This window comes from Manacus candei, unplaced genomic scaffold (assembly GCF_025592945.1).
Source record: "Manacus candei isolate 608988 ecotype Guabito, Panama unplaced genomic scaffold, ASM2559294v1 h1tg000014l, whole genome shotgun sequence".
NCBI classification, from domain to species: domain Eukaryota; kingdom Metazoa; phylum Chordata; class Aves; order Passeriformes; family Pipridae; genus Manacus; species Manacus candei.
Window position 1 is genome coordinate 34,186,740 of NW_026138062.1, and position 13,115 is coordinate 34,199,854.

Genomic DNA, 13,115 nt, shown 5'->3' on the forward strand with positions numbered 1-13,115 from the left:
AGACATCATATAAAAGAATTTTATATGATATCTCAGAATATTTCAAGTTACAATAGAGTTTATTTGTAATACTTTCTAAAGTCATATTCTTTATGTTTCAGCTGAAGGAAAAGTTCCTATTCCATTAACTTAGTTGCTAAAGAACTTTTACTTCTGAAGATCACAGAATATGCACTGACATATTTTTAATAATAATGCATCTTAATCTGCTAGACATTTCCTCTATATGAAAAAAGACAGATTGGTGCATATCTTGGCTAGCTTTATGCTTCTTTAATGCAGGTATCAACATCTTGAACAAGTTATCCAGATTTCTGTTACAGTCTGCAAGCAAACACGTGATTCAGCTCTTCCTCAAGCAGATCCCTCAAGTAGTTGATATGACTAGTCTACACATCAGCTTTATTTTCCAAGACTGGGGCATGCAAATCACAGACTCTCAGAAACCAGTGGGTCAGTCATCTAGAAATAAAGCAAGAAAAAGAAGAGAGAAATTAACAGGCACATGCCCCTCCACATCCCCATATTCCTGGGAGTGACCCTGGAGGGGCAGCTTTTCCAGCTGCTGTTGGGATGCAAGAAGTCACTTGGAAGTTAGCTTGGCATGAGTGACTGAGTTGATAGGAAGCAAAAGTTTCCTTAATGCCATCCCCTAACTTGCTTTTATTGTTTAGCTGTGAGTTATGCCTGTTCACGCTCCTCACCTCTCCAGGCCACACAGGAACTCTTTCCCTGGACACAGATCACCACTTGCATTAAGCCAACTTCCCTCTCGCCCCCCAACTCTCTCACTGCCAGTGCTTGCCCAGCACTCACCCCTTAGATTTCAAGTCTCTTTTTAGTCTAGAGAAGAGGAGGCTCAGGGGGGACCTCACCATTCCCTACAACTACCTGAAAGGTGAAGATCTCTTCTGCCATGCCTACAGCAAGAGAATGAGAGAAAATGGTCTAAAGCTGAGACAAGGTTCAGATTATATATTAGAAAAAAATTTTCACTGTTAGGGGGGTCAGTATTTGCCAGCAGGTATTGCCAGCAGGTTGAAGGAGGTGATCCTGCCCCTCTGCTCTGGCCTGCTAGGCCATATCTGGAGTACTGTGTCCAGTTTCGGGCTCCTCAGTGCAAGAGAGACATGATGCTCCTGGAGCAGGTCCAGCAGAAGGGCTACAAAATTTTTCAAGGGACTGGAGCATCTCTTTTATGAGGAAAGGCTGAGGGAGTTGGGCCTGTTCAGCCTCAAGAAGAGAAAACTGAGAGGGGACTTCATCAATGTCTGTAAGTATCTAAACAGGGGTTGCCAAGAAGATGGAGCCAGGCTCTCCTCGGTGGTGCCAAGCAATAGGACAAGAGGCAACAGGCAGAAACTGATGCAGAGGAAGTTCCACCTGAATACCAGGAATAACTTCTTTACTGTGTGAGTGAGCAAACGCTGGAATGGATTTCCCAGAGAGGCTGTGGAGCCTTTCTCTCTAGAGTTATTGAAGAACCATCTGGATGCAAGCCTGTGCAATGTGCTCTAGGACAACTCTGCTTGAGCAGGGAGGTCCATACCAGATGTGGACCCTGCTGTGGTTCCTTCCAGCCTTACCCATTCTGGGATTCTGTGGTCAGACGTTGGAATACCACCCGGGAGGTGGTGGAGTCACCCCTGGGGATGTTTAAGAAGCGTTTGAATCTGGCGCTGGGTAATAGTGTTTAGTGGTTTAGGGGTTACTGCGGGTTACAGTGGCAATGCTGAGCTGACGCTTGGACTGGATAATCTTACAACCTAATGACAATTCTATGAGCCTGTAACTTTGTAACTCCCACGCCACCCAGGAACACCCATCGGCTCTCCTCCCCCGGCGCCGCCGATCGAGCATGCCCGGCACGGTCGGGGCGGGGCGGAGGCGGGGGCGGAGGGGCGGGCGGGGAGCCGGGCGCTGACCCGGCGGGAGGCGGGGCCGGGCGGGATCCCGGGAGCCGGTGGGTCGCGGGCGGAGGGAGCTGGGCTGTGCGGCGCGGTGGGAGCTGCGCGCCCGGCCGTGGGGGCCCCGCGCCGGCGGGGGCGGAGGGGGCTGCCCCCGCCGCCTGCCTACCTTCCTTCTTTCCTTTCCCTTCCCTTCCCCTCCTGATCCCGCACGGCCCGGCCCGGCTCCGCTCGGCTCGGCACTGCGATTGGGCGGAAGATGGCGCTGGGCGGATGGAAATCCTAATGACAGTCTCCAAAATCGCCTCCATCTGTACCATGGTGAGGGAGTGAGTGAGTGCGGGACCGGGGCTGCGCTGCCCCGCCGGGTCCCGGGGGTGGGGACGCGGGCGGTGGCGGCGGGAGGCGTGCGGGGGGCGGGCTGCGGGGGCGAGGGGCGGTGTCCGCGGAGCGGGAGCGCTGCCGTGGGTGGTGATCGGGAGCGGAGCGGGGTTAATCGGCTTTGGGAGACTCAGCCTGGATGCGGGCGCTGAGGGGGCTGGGCTGGGGGAGGGGGGGGAAGAAGGGGTCCCGGCTTTGGACGGGGTAGGAGTGCGGGATAACAAGCACAGCCTTCCCCGGAGTGCGCCCAGAGCAGGGGACGAGAGCTCCAGGGCATCGTCTCCAGTGCGGGTCTGCGTTTTGTAGGTGTGTGGTGGTCACAGTCGGGGTTCTGGAAGCGCCCTCCTCCTCCCGGCACACTCCGCAGCGTTCCCGGCTCTCCGAGCGCTGTGCTCCTGTGCTGGGGCAGGAATCGCCCGTCGGCGGGCGAGTGCTCCCCTAGTTATCCGGTCAAGTGCGAGCATCCCGTCCCGCCGGGTCGGCTCCTCGCGTTGGCATGTAATCCGGCTTGTTTGCATCCATTCAAGTCCTGCTAGGAGGCTTCTCCCAGTGATTGCTTTTTCATTACTCCCTCTCGTGATAAATTAGAGCCATAAGCAGATGTACAGATGTGATAAGGCTCTCTTGGGTTATTTTAAAGAGGGATGGGGAGCTCAGATTCACTCATGGAGGAATGATGAACTTAAGGAAGAAAATATCCCTTAGTAGAAGTTACTAGTTGTCATGGAAGAGATGTGTTGATGACTAATAGCAGAAGGTCTTGCATTTGTGCTCTCTTCTACCTGTTCCATGACCATATGAAAGTTCTTGTTCCCAAATCTGTTGCCACAGGGGAAGAGAAGAGATGGTTAGGGGGGAAGAAGCTGAATTGCTGTTATAATGCCTCATAACATCAAGCACTGGGAAGTGCTTACATTTTATACTACTGGGAACTGCTTTGTGGTTTTCATAAATCTCGTTGTGAAGAGGCCTTAGCATCTCAAACAGACATTTCAGTGGTGGCCCATGAGAATTTTAAATGAATGTCTGTAAACCCATAGGATGGGATTGCTCAGGTGGTAGCTGGTCACTGGAGTAGTGTATTTTTGTGATGTGGGAGATCACATCTTTTAGTTTGGACTTGAAAAATATGACTTCTTGAATTCATCAGCTGTATACCAACATCTTTATATGGCCAAATGTTGTAGGAAATGTACCATGTACTTCAGGAGTTTTCATTATCTGAAGTAGTCAGGTTTTACTTTAGATTGTTGAGGAATCAGTGTGGTTGATCCCTTAGCTAGGGTGAATCTTGTTTTATTGCAGGTCTAACTGACATCTTTTCACCCAGAGTTGACCACTAGCCTTTGCGTCAATATAAATTCAGTGCTGACCTCTTGATTTAGATCGAGTATGAGACCTCGCTGCTCTGCTTCTGGTCTGCATTAAAAACTGTAGGTCTGGACTGGCCAAGCAGACAGTTTAAGATTATGTTTATTAGAAATGACATTGTGTCTCTGGGATTTAGGTCAATCCTGAAACAAATTTTTCAATTAAAAATATTCTTATGACTGACTAAAGTGTCTATATCCATAAAGTTGAAGATTCTGATGGCAATTAGATATTATCTGTCCAATCATTATTATGTGCACTGAGATGGATAAACTCCAGGCATAAGATTGTCACTGGGCATTTCTGATCCATGAGTTTTAATGGTACTGTGATATGGGACACCTAGTATAGGATACCTGCTGTAAAAGCTTTTCAACAGTTAATGTAAGATTGTGCTTAAAAATATATCAGTAAAGATAGTGTGAAGGAGCACTTGGTGTTTACTGTGGAGTAGTTTGAACAGTACGGTTGTGGTAAGACAAATCTTTTTAATTTTAAGAAGAGTCAAATACTCATGTTTAGGCATACATTTTGCAAAACTGTAAAGGAATCTAAGTGCTGAGTAATACTATTTTTTTTTTCTGTCGACGCTTCTTTGTGTCAACACCCTCTTTGATAAAGTGCCAGACAACTACCTAAAAATTCTTTCAGGTTTTTCTTGCCTTTTCACATACCCCTTACACAAACTCTCGGGCTGTTGCTTCTCTTCTTGTGATTGCTTACTACAAAACCAGTAAGAGGCAATTTTTGTCGAGACAGTTTGTGCCTACACAAACCTAGTATGCATGTAGACTTATAATGTGTAACAGAGCAGTCCAGAACTGTATCGAAGAAGTTCTTCCATTGTGGTTCTGTGTTTCATAACTTGTTTTTCTTTTTTTAATCCAAATTCAAGTTTTTCTTCTACCACCTCAGTTATATTTTGTGCATCTTACCCTTGTCATTCAAGCTCTGAATATTAGAAAGCAATATACTATGTTTTACAGTACTGGCAGGTTGTGTGGGTACAGTGTAGGTCAATAACCAGTATTTTTATGGTGTCTTTTAGGGATGATCTTCCAAAAGGACATTCTGTCTACAGGATTGGTTACTTGGTATACTTCATTAGTTTATTGATCTATACTCTAGTGTTCATACCAGTGATGGCAGAACTCTTTCTGTAGGATTGTGTCCAAGTGTTGTATCCCTTTAAGTTTCCTTAAAATTCTTTACTCTACATCACCACTCCCATGGTCTTTTGTGCTGTAGTAATTACAAGGCTGGAGATTGTGGAAAAGCACTGGAAGTACCTTTGCCCTTGAGTAGTTTAGCCACTGTTCTTTTTGCAAAGTGGATGGGGTTAAAATTGTGTGATTTTTTTTTTTAAATTATTTTTGATCTCTTTACAATAAAAGTAGAACTTGGTCTTTTACCCTTACCGATGCATGAAACTGCAGTCAAAGTCTTACCTGACTGAATTATGTGGGGCTTTTATGCATGGCTGAGGAGTCATAAAGTAACCTGTGCTAACTGCAACAGAGATGTGTCCCAGTTTATGTTTACCATAAATACAGATTGTTTCTAGTACTTCTAACTTTTGCTTCAGGAAAACAGGAAACACTTGTTAGCAGTTGAAAGGTATCAAGTCTTAGAGTAGCTGAAACAAGGAGAAGACATAAATTATCTTTGTAGCTTAAAAGCTACAAAAAGACTCAAAGATGTCAGTCTCAGACATACTGAAGGAAGTTGTAATGGTAGTAGTACTTGTTTTTTCAGTGTTTCTACTAGAAGGTGGTTGATTGTGTTAGCACAACCTGAAAAAGTGTGATGATATTTAAAAGCAAGGCTAATCTAGAAGCTGTAGCATTAGATGTGAAAATCTTCTTTGTGTTTCAGGTATTTGTCAGTGTATTCCCTTCTCTATCTGCCAGAGCAGCATCTTGTATACCGGATCAGTGTCACTGGTTGTCTTCAGTGACCAACTCAGCCCCCCAACACTGACATCAAGTACACAGTTTGTGCCTAGATGTTGATGGCAGGATGTAACTGTGTGTTCTGACTGAGAAGTCTGTCTGTGTCTTAGAATCCAAATTTCTGTTCTGTTTTTGAAAGGATTAAGACATATGGAGTTATGCTGAATGGCTGGCTATTGTCCTTTCCCTGTCTGTCTCCTCTTAGGGTACTGTCACAAGTAGTACCTTTTTGCCCATTTCAGTCACACTTAAGGGTGAAAAGGTTTCAGAGGTACTAAAGTTCAAACACGCTTGTGTGGAAAAAGGCAGCTTAGCAGAAAGAGACGCTGGAAGAACCCAGCTGAGGGAAGGTTACAGTGCACTTACCTATGGTGTCATAGCAGAGAGGCTTTATTAAAACTCTAAATTACATGAAAATTTTATAGCTAACTGTGACATAAGTATGCATATATGGACTTTATTACTGCTTAAGGAATCGTTAGTTTACAATGGGGTTTTCAATCCTGATTGTGAAATCTGCACTTAACGTAAATTGATGTTTGCCAGAGTCTGCAGCCAGCCAGAAATGGCTATGATGTACTCAATCCTGTTCCTTCTAATTGCACCGTCTCCTCTGAAGCACAAATTATAATACTTAAACATTAATTGATGATCAAGTTAACAGATTCCACTGGAAAGTATACAGAGGACTCATGCTGGAAGAAATGAGGATTGAGAGTTACACGAAGGAAAGAAAAGTTGTGGGAAAACATAGCTTCAAAATGAGGAGGTGACAGAAAAGAAAGCAGAGGAGGAGAGGGCTAAAGTAACACAGAATAAATAGCAGTACTGTGGTATTCCTTTATCCAGCTGTCTGACTTGCTCACGTAGCACGAGTGGCAAGAAGGAACATGTGCTGTGTCTCAGCCACTGCATTTCACTTTGGCATGATGACCTGAATCTGCCGTGGCCAGTGGACTGGAGTGTTCAGGCACATGTTTCCTTGTGGTGGTTCTATTGTAAGCATATGAAATTTTGGAGAAGTATTTGTTAGGCAGTTGGGGTAAGAGCTTAAACCACATTAGGGAGGTTCACTCACCTGGTGGGAGTTCTTATCAGGAGAATATTTCATGATAAACATGACACTAAGATTCAAGTAGGATCGAGACATTTGTCATCATCATTTCTGTAGATGCAACATGCTGCAATATGGTAATAAAAGGATGAGTCTGTGTATTTGCTGTTTAAAATACAGGATTTGTGACATGAGCTAGTATACTAATTAATTTAGACAAATTTGTTTTAAATTTTCACCAAAATAGGAATTTGACTCTAATATAAAATAAATGTCATATAAATATGAGACACAAAGGAAAAAATTCCTGAGGTTGTGTAGCTGTAAAACAGTCTTTATACCAGCACAGGGAATTATTTAGTGGAGATATTACTTAGTTGGATAATTTTATTTATATAAATGTTCCTTTTTCTTTTTACCTGTGTGTATGCTTATATGCATCTTGCAAGTCCTAAGCACAAAGAAACAATGAAATGTGAGCTTGGACTCTAGTCTTGCCAGCAGAATTTTTAGCTGTGTCAGTGGGAACAACTAATCCGATTACTAGACGGGGCTTGAATATTTAGGTTGGTCATTTATGTAGTCCTTTTTATTTATTTGTTACATTTCCAAAGCAATTAATTTGCATTAAAATTTCTAGGAATGAGTCTGTAAAAATGCAGTAAAAGGATGTCTGTTCATTAATGATATTGTCTGCTTTTCTCTTTCAAATTTGTTGAGGGGAAGAGGTGTATAAAAGCCGTGTGTAAGGGGTAACTTTTGTTTTCCTAGCTTAGGAAGATTGCCAAAGTTAAATGCTTTTGACAAATGATCTATTTCAGTAAGGTCTATCTGATCTTCTGGTTTAGCAAAAAAAATCTAGGTCTTTTTTGTAGCGTAGACCAGAACTGGAAAACATTTTTACCATTTTTCATAAACTCAAATTCTTTTTATGATTCCATGAAAATGGGAAGTTAGAAATATATTTATTTTCTGAAACTGGAATTATGTGGGTTAAAAGAGCATCTGAAACACACCACAGCATGCAGTTTATCAACAACAGCAGTTGAGTAAGATGTTCTGCCCACCCACCCCGCATTTTGGGTAGTTAGGTAAGTTTAATTTTTCTGAAATATTAGCTTATCTTTAACTTCAGTATTGAAAACACAAAGAAGTATGACTACATCTAGCTGATGTGAAGGCAAATAGGTTGTGCATGCTCAGTGAGCATGCACAGTGAGCATGCCTCAGTGAGGCTCAAAAAATTGGTGTAGTAAACATACCAAATGTAAAGAGAAATTAATTTTGTGCTATGCTATAATTTTCCTTACTCAGGCACAGTTGTTTTCACTTTGTACTCAATGAAAAACCTTTTGTCTTAGCTTCACATTATAATAATATACAGGACTATGCCTTTAACAAATTAGTTAATAATATAACACTATTTTTTAAGTATTTTAAAAATATTAACTGAAACTATCCAGGTATTTCATAGTTAAATTATCAAGTTGTATGTTACTAACACATGTTCTTCTGCAAAGAAATGAACAACAAGGATTATTGAATCCCACTCATATTTCACTTCTGCTTCCTGGCTAGAAACACTATCAAATGAATTATGTTTCCATTTTAGTTGTAGTTGAAACAACAGATATAAACTGATTTAATATAGCTGTTCTCTTTGCTCTTAATCCTGATTCATATAAATACACAGAAACGTATGAATTCACATATTCTGATAAAACATAACTGGAAGAGTAGAGTTATGCATTTCTTCTTTAACAGAAGATTCCATCAAGCACAGTGCCTTCATTAATGCATTAGTCTATGAAATTCTGTATACCTTCACTAGTTGCATGGGCAACTAGTTAAGTTCTAATCCATAGTAAAAAAAAAAAAGTGAAATCACTAGTAAGTGAGTGCTTCTTTACCAAGATTTATTTTTGCAAATTATAAATAATTATGTTAATTTGTTTTAAATGTGAAATTTTGGGGTTACTTGGGAAATTTACAACTCAATCAAACTAGAGGATAAAGCTGTTAAGTAAACTGCTGAAAAGATGACCCACCAAATTATCAATTGATATTTATTCTAGAAAGGGATAGATCAAATCCCCCTATCACACACCAATAAGATTAACATCAGTGTAAGCTTCCAAGCACATTAGGCTGGTTATGAATCAAGCCTTTGTAAGAGAAATTCTGCTTGCTAGGTTGAATGATAATGACAAGGTAGGACACTTTAAAACTGCAATTGTTTCCCTGCTTGTTAATGGTTTTAGACAGTATTTTTAATATAGGGAGGCATCCCAAGTTACTATACTTTGGTTTGTGTCTCAGGAGTGGTTTTAGAGAGCACAAATTAGATAGCTTTTGGAGGGAACTAAATCAGACAACATACTTCAGCTGCAACTGGCGCTCAGTCACAAAGCCAGCCTAGAACTAATCTGCAAAACCCCTCTGAAACCCAAAGGGTGTATGACAGATCTAAGCACCAAATGATTTGCTTTACAGATTGGCTCCAGTTAGCTCATCCATATGTTAGCTGTTAGTGTGTCTCAGGAGTACTCGTTTGACATGTAACAATACAACAGTGTGACCTCTGAGGCAGTGAGAAAAGGCAATAATAAAAGTGGAAACGGCATTTAAATGATATTATTGTTTTAGCAAGTGAAAAACTAAACAATGAAAAACCAGCATCATATGTCTGAGCTGTCTTTTTTTCCCTGTTTTCCAGTGAAATGTACAGTATAAGTGGGGTTTTTTTAATCTGTGAAACTTGAAAATCAGGAAAATCCAACTATACTCAATACAAAGATAGTACACTTTCCTATCCCAGTGTGTTTTTTGGGCTTTGATTCTACTAAACTAAAATCAAACACTCATTTGGTTAATGTTAAATGTGTTGATTTGTAGAAACCTCAAGCTCTTTTGAAAATAAAAATTGAGAAACTTAATTAAGGGACTTCTGTGGCAAACACAGATTCTTATCCCTTCATTAAGAAATTTGCATTTAAGAGGATATTTGATAAAACCAATAGCATAGCTTTTTTTTTAACTTGATGGGGGGGATAAACAGTAAGTGTTCAACTGATTTGAACATGATTAAGTTAAGGTTACTCATGATTTATCTCATATCAGTTTGAAGTTAAACACAGGATGAAATGTACAGTAGTTCACCTTTACACCTAACTTTCACTGGGTTTGTTGAGATTCTTTTATAATCACTGATAGTTTAACATTGTTTCCAAGACAATTTTCAGTAAAAAATAAAAGTTAGGCAAATCTTGATTACATATTGTGTCGTTGTAAACACACCTTAGTTGCTGAACTTTCTACCTTGTAAAGCCATATTGCGTTAACTATGACAAATGAGTGTTCTCTCTGCCTGTACAATTATGTCTGTGCTACAAGGGGGGTAATGTAAGGCAGTGCTTGGTGATGTATAGCTTTTATACTAATATGATGCAAAAACTGGTAAATCCCAGTACTATTCCAATATTAGCTTTTTGGACTTATCTTGTGCCTCTGTTCCTTCCCATTTCTGGATAATGACCTTGTGTGCTTCCACTCAGGACAACGTGGGAAATCGGAAGTGGATGTACTAACCAAATTTGATGATGTTCCTTTCTGTCCCATGTATAATATCAAAGCCAGGTTGCAGTGTGGGGACTGAACACTCAAAAAAGAGATGTTTATTTTGTGGTCTTCCCACATACCAGCTAAGTGGCAGAGGAATAAATTCTATACTCTGCAGCATACAGCACAGCCTGAAATATCCTAAGTCCAATTCCCAAGTCCAATAAACCCATCTTGGCTGATGGAAAGAGATACATTGCACTTCTGCCTTAAACCTCTTCTGTCCTCTTGTCCAAAAGGTGATATAGTACCATAATGGTGATGTCTCAGTGCTCCCCCCTGCATCTGTATTTGCATAAGAGTCAATAAGAGACTGGGACTGATAATGTATACTGTAATCATGATTGGGAAGCATTTTGCAACAAGGTGTAGTTAGGTTTTAAAATAGCTTTTATGGGTCAGATGTGAACATGCATTTTACTGTACTTTTTCAGTGCTTTTGCTCTCTGCAACCAACACACTGTGCACAGTGTAAATGATTACTTTAGAGGGAGGAATAACACCCTTAATGACAGACAAAAAGAGAGCTGTGAAGGGAAGTCTGAGTAGCCTGAGGATTTTTTATATCGATGTAAAACATCCATGCTGGTTTGTACTAACATTCATAAACAACTGCATTCAAACATAGGTAATGCCATGCTTTGAAATCATGTGAAAGTCTAAACCTTGAATGAAGCATCTTTGAATTATTGCCAAACCATAACAATTTTGGGGTATCTTAGCATGTCTTTCTTATTGCCAAGTCAGGATCTTTATTGTGCTAGAAAACTAAATACAGTGTTCAGGTCTGTACAAAACAGAAACATCAAAGTTTATATCATAATATTTTCCTTCCAAAGATAAAGCAGCTACTCCACCCTAACTTCGAAAAGAGGAAGTGTCTCCTAAGAGCCTGCTATTGAAATTATTTATTTTTAAAGAAGTAGAGAATTTAACAATAGGATAAAAGGCCTTCACAGTTTCTTCTTTTTCCTAGTTTATTTGTAAATAACACCCCCCTTGCCAGAGCTCGTAGATGCATTTCAATAAAGCTGCAAAACTAAATATTCAGAAGTCATTGAGTGATTTAATGTTAAATGAGAGTAACCCTTTTCCTTACCACCAACATCTCTATTTGAGAACTGCTTCTGAAGTAATAACCTCTGCAGCTACATCCCCAGTAAAGGAGAGGCTTTATCTTACTGGATAATTGGAGGAGATGTGACTGATGAAAACAGCTAGGGCTGTGCTGTGAATGGAGCAGAGCTGTGCTGTCTCAAGTGTGAAGTTACACTATCTTTTGCTCTATTATCTCCTAATGGGCCTTTGACCATGCGTTTCCAGTTTCAGAACCACTGAGGTGGATTGCATAAATTCTGCAGTACTATGATCACATCATGGCAGATGCCACATCATAGTTTCATTTTAATTTTATACATTTTGATACAGTTCTAATTTTAATTATGTTCCCCTTCTCCCTCTCTGTAATTAATCCGTAAAATCCTGTGTGGTGCTTTTAATGCAGTCTGTGATTTTGATTTAATTCTCTTGTTGTAATGTCCTGTGTAATGGCTATTTGCTATAGCCTTGGTGTAAAGAAAGAACTTGTTGGGAAGGAGTCACACCTGTTTTTAAGGTTCTTTTCCTTATATTATGTGCTACATTAGCTGCACTTAGGCCTGCTGGAATACTCATGATCATGTATTAGTTTGATAGAGGAGATATATATCAGGTTTGTTTTTTGCAACAAAAGGGATTTAGAGTTGGATACGTTTGCTTTTCTCTAAAAGCAGTCACCGTAAGAGCTCATAGAAAGCCAGGTTTTTTGTTCTCTGAATTTTCCAGAGTAGAGGTTTTTCTGTTTCTAAATAAAAAACCCTAAACCTTACCTTTGAAACCCAGTGTTTACTGTACAAGTTCAGTCAACAGCCATTGGTAGGAACCACAGTTTCCTTCTCTGACTTCGTTTTGAAGATCAAACCTGACAGATCTGTTGGGCAAAGACTGCAGCATTTGTAATGCATACCATCACTAGCTGTACTACATTGTCTTTTAATTTTACAACGTTCAAGGTGTTTAGCAAATCACTTTGAACATTTCGTATTTTCACTATAAGTGGAACAGACCAGTCTTTTGGTTTCTTATAAACAATCTGCATCTCTTAACTTTTTCTGAAATGTGCTATACAGTATGAAAATTACACTTACTAAGAGGACTTCACCATTTGGCCTTGTATTACCTGCTTTGCAATACTGCATTAATGCAATTGTTATTAAAGAAGCTCAACTCTGCAAATAATAAATATGGAATATCAAAGCAGTGTGATTGCATGAAAATACTTGGAAATTATATAACTTTGAGATGTTTTTGAAAACATCATATTTGGAAATACCCGTAACTTATTTTCAGATGTTTTTGAACAAAACATTTTTGGAAACATCTCTGAGGTATTTTTTAGTTGTTGCCAGGTGTTTTGCACGTTTGGTTTTTGGGTTTTTTTTTGATTGTTTAGTTTGTTTTGGTCGTTTATCCTTGCCAGAAAACTTCTGGTTTTGTTTTTTTTCCTCAGCTGGTTAAATTCACTGTGTATATAGTTAAAATACTAATATTTTACTGCTTTTGATTTTTTTCTAGGGCGCCAATGCCTCAGCTTTGGAGAAAGAGATTGGTCCGGAACAATTTCCAGTCAATGAGCACTATTTTGGTTTGGTTAATGTAAGTTTCAGACCATAACTTCATTGCTTCAAAATGCCAGGAGTGGGTTTGTTAAATTGCAGGATTGCGACTGAGTGAATAAGTGAAACACTGAAAGATACAGTTATTGAATATGCATACTATTGAAATACGTTTTCA

At 40.2% G+C, this 13,115-nt stretch overlaps 1 protein-coding gene across 1 annotated transcript in view; it reads left to right on the plus strand.

Annotated features, from left to right (window-relative positions):
- The first annotated feature begins 2,179 nt into the window (after positions 1-2,179).
- Positions 2,180-13,115, plus strand: part of USP12 (ubiquitin specific peptidase 12) — a 37,107-nt gene continuing 26,171 nt past the window's right edge. The window contains exons 1-2 of the mRNA XM_051779061.1: positions 2,180-2,228; positions 12,897-12,977. The gene's annotated coding sequence lies outside the window, so the exon portion shown is untranslated. The remainder of the gene's footprint in view (positions 2,229-12,896; positions 12,978-13,115) is intronic.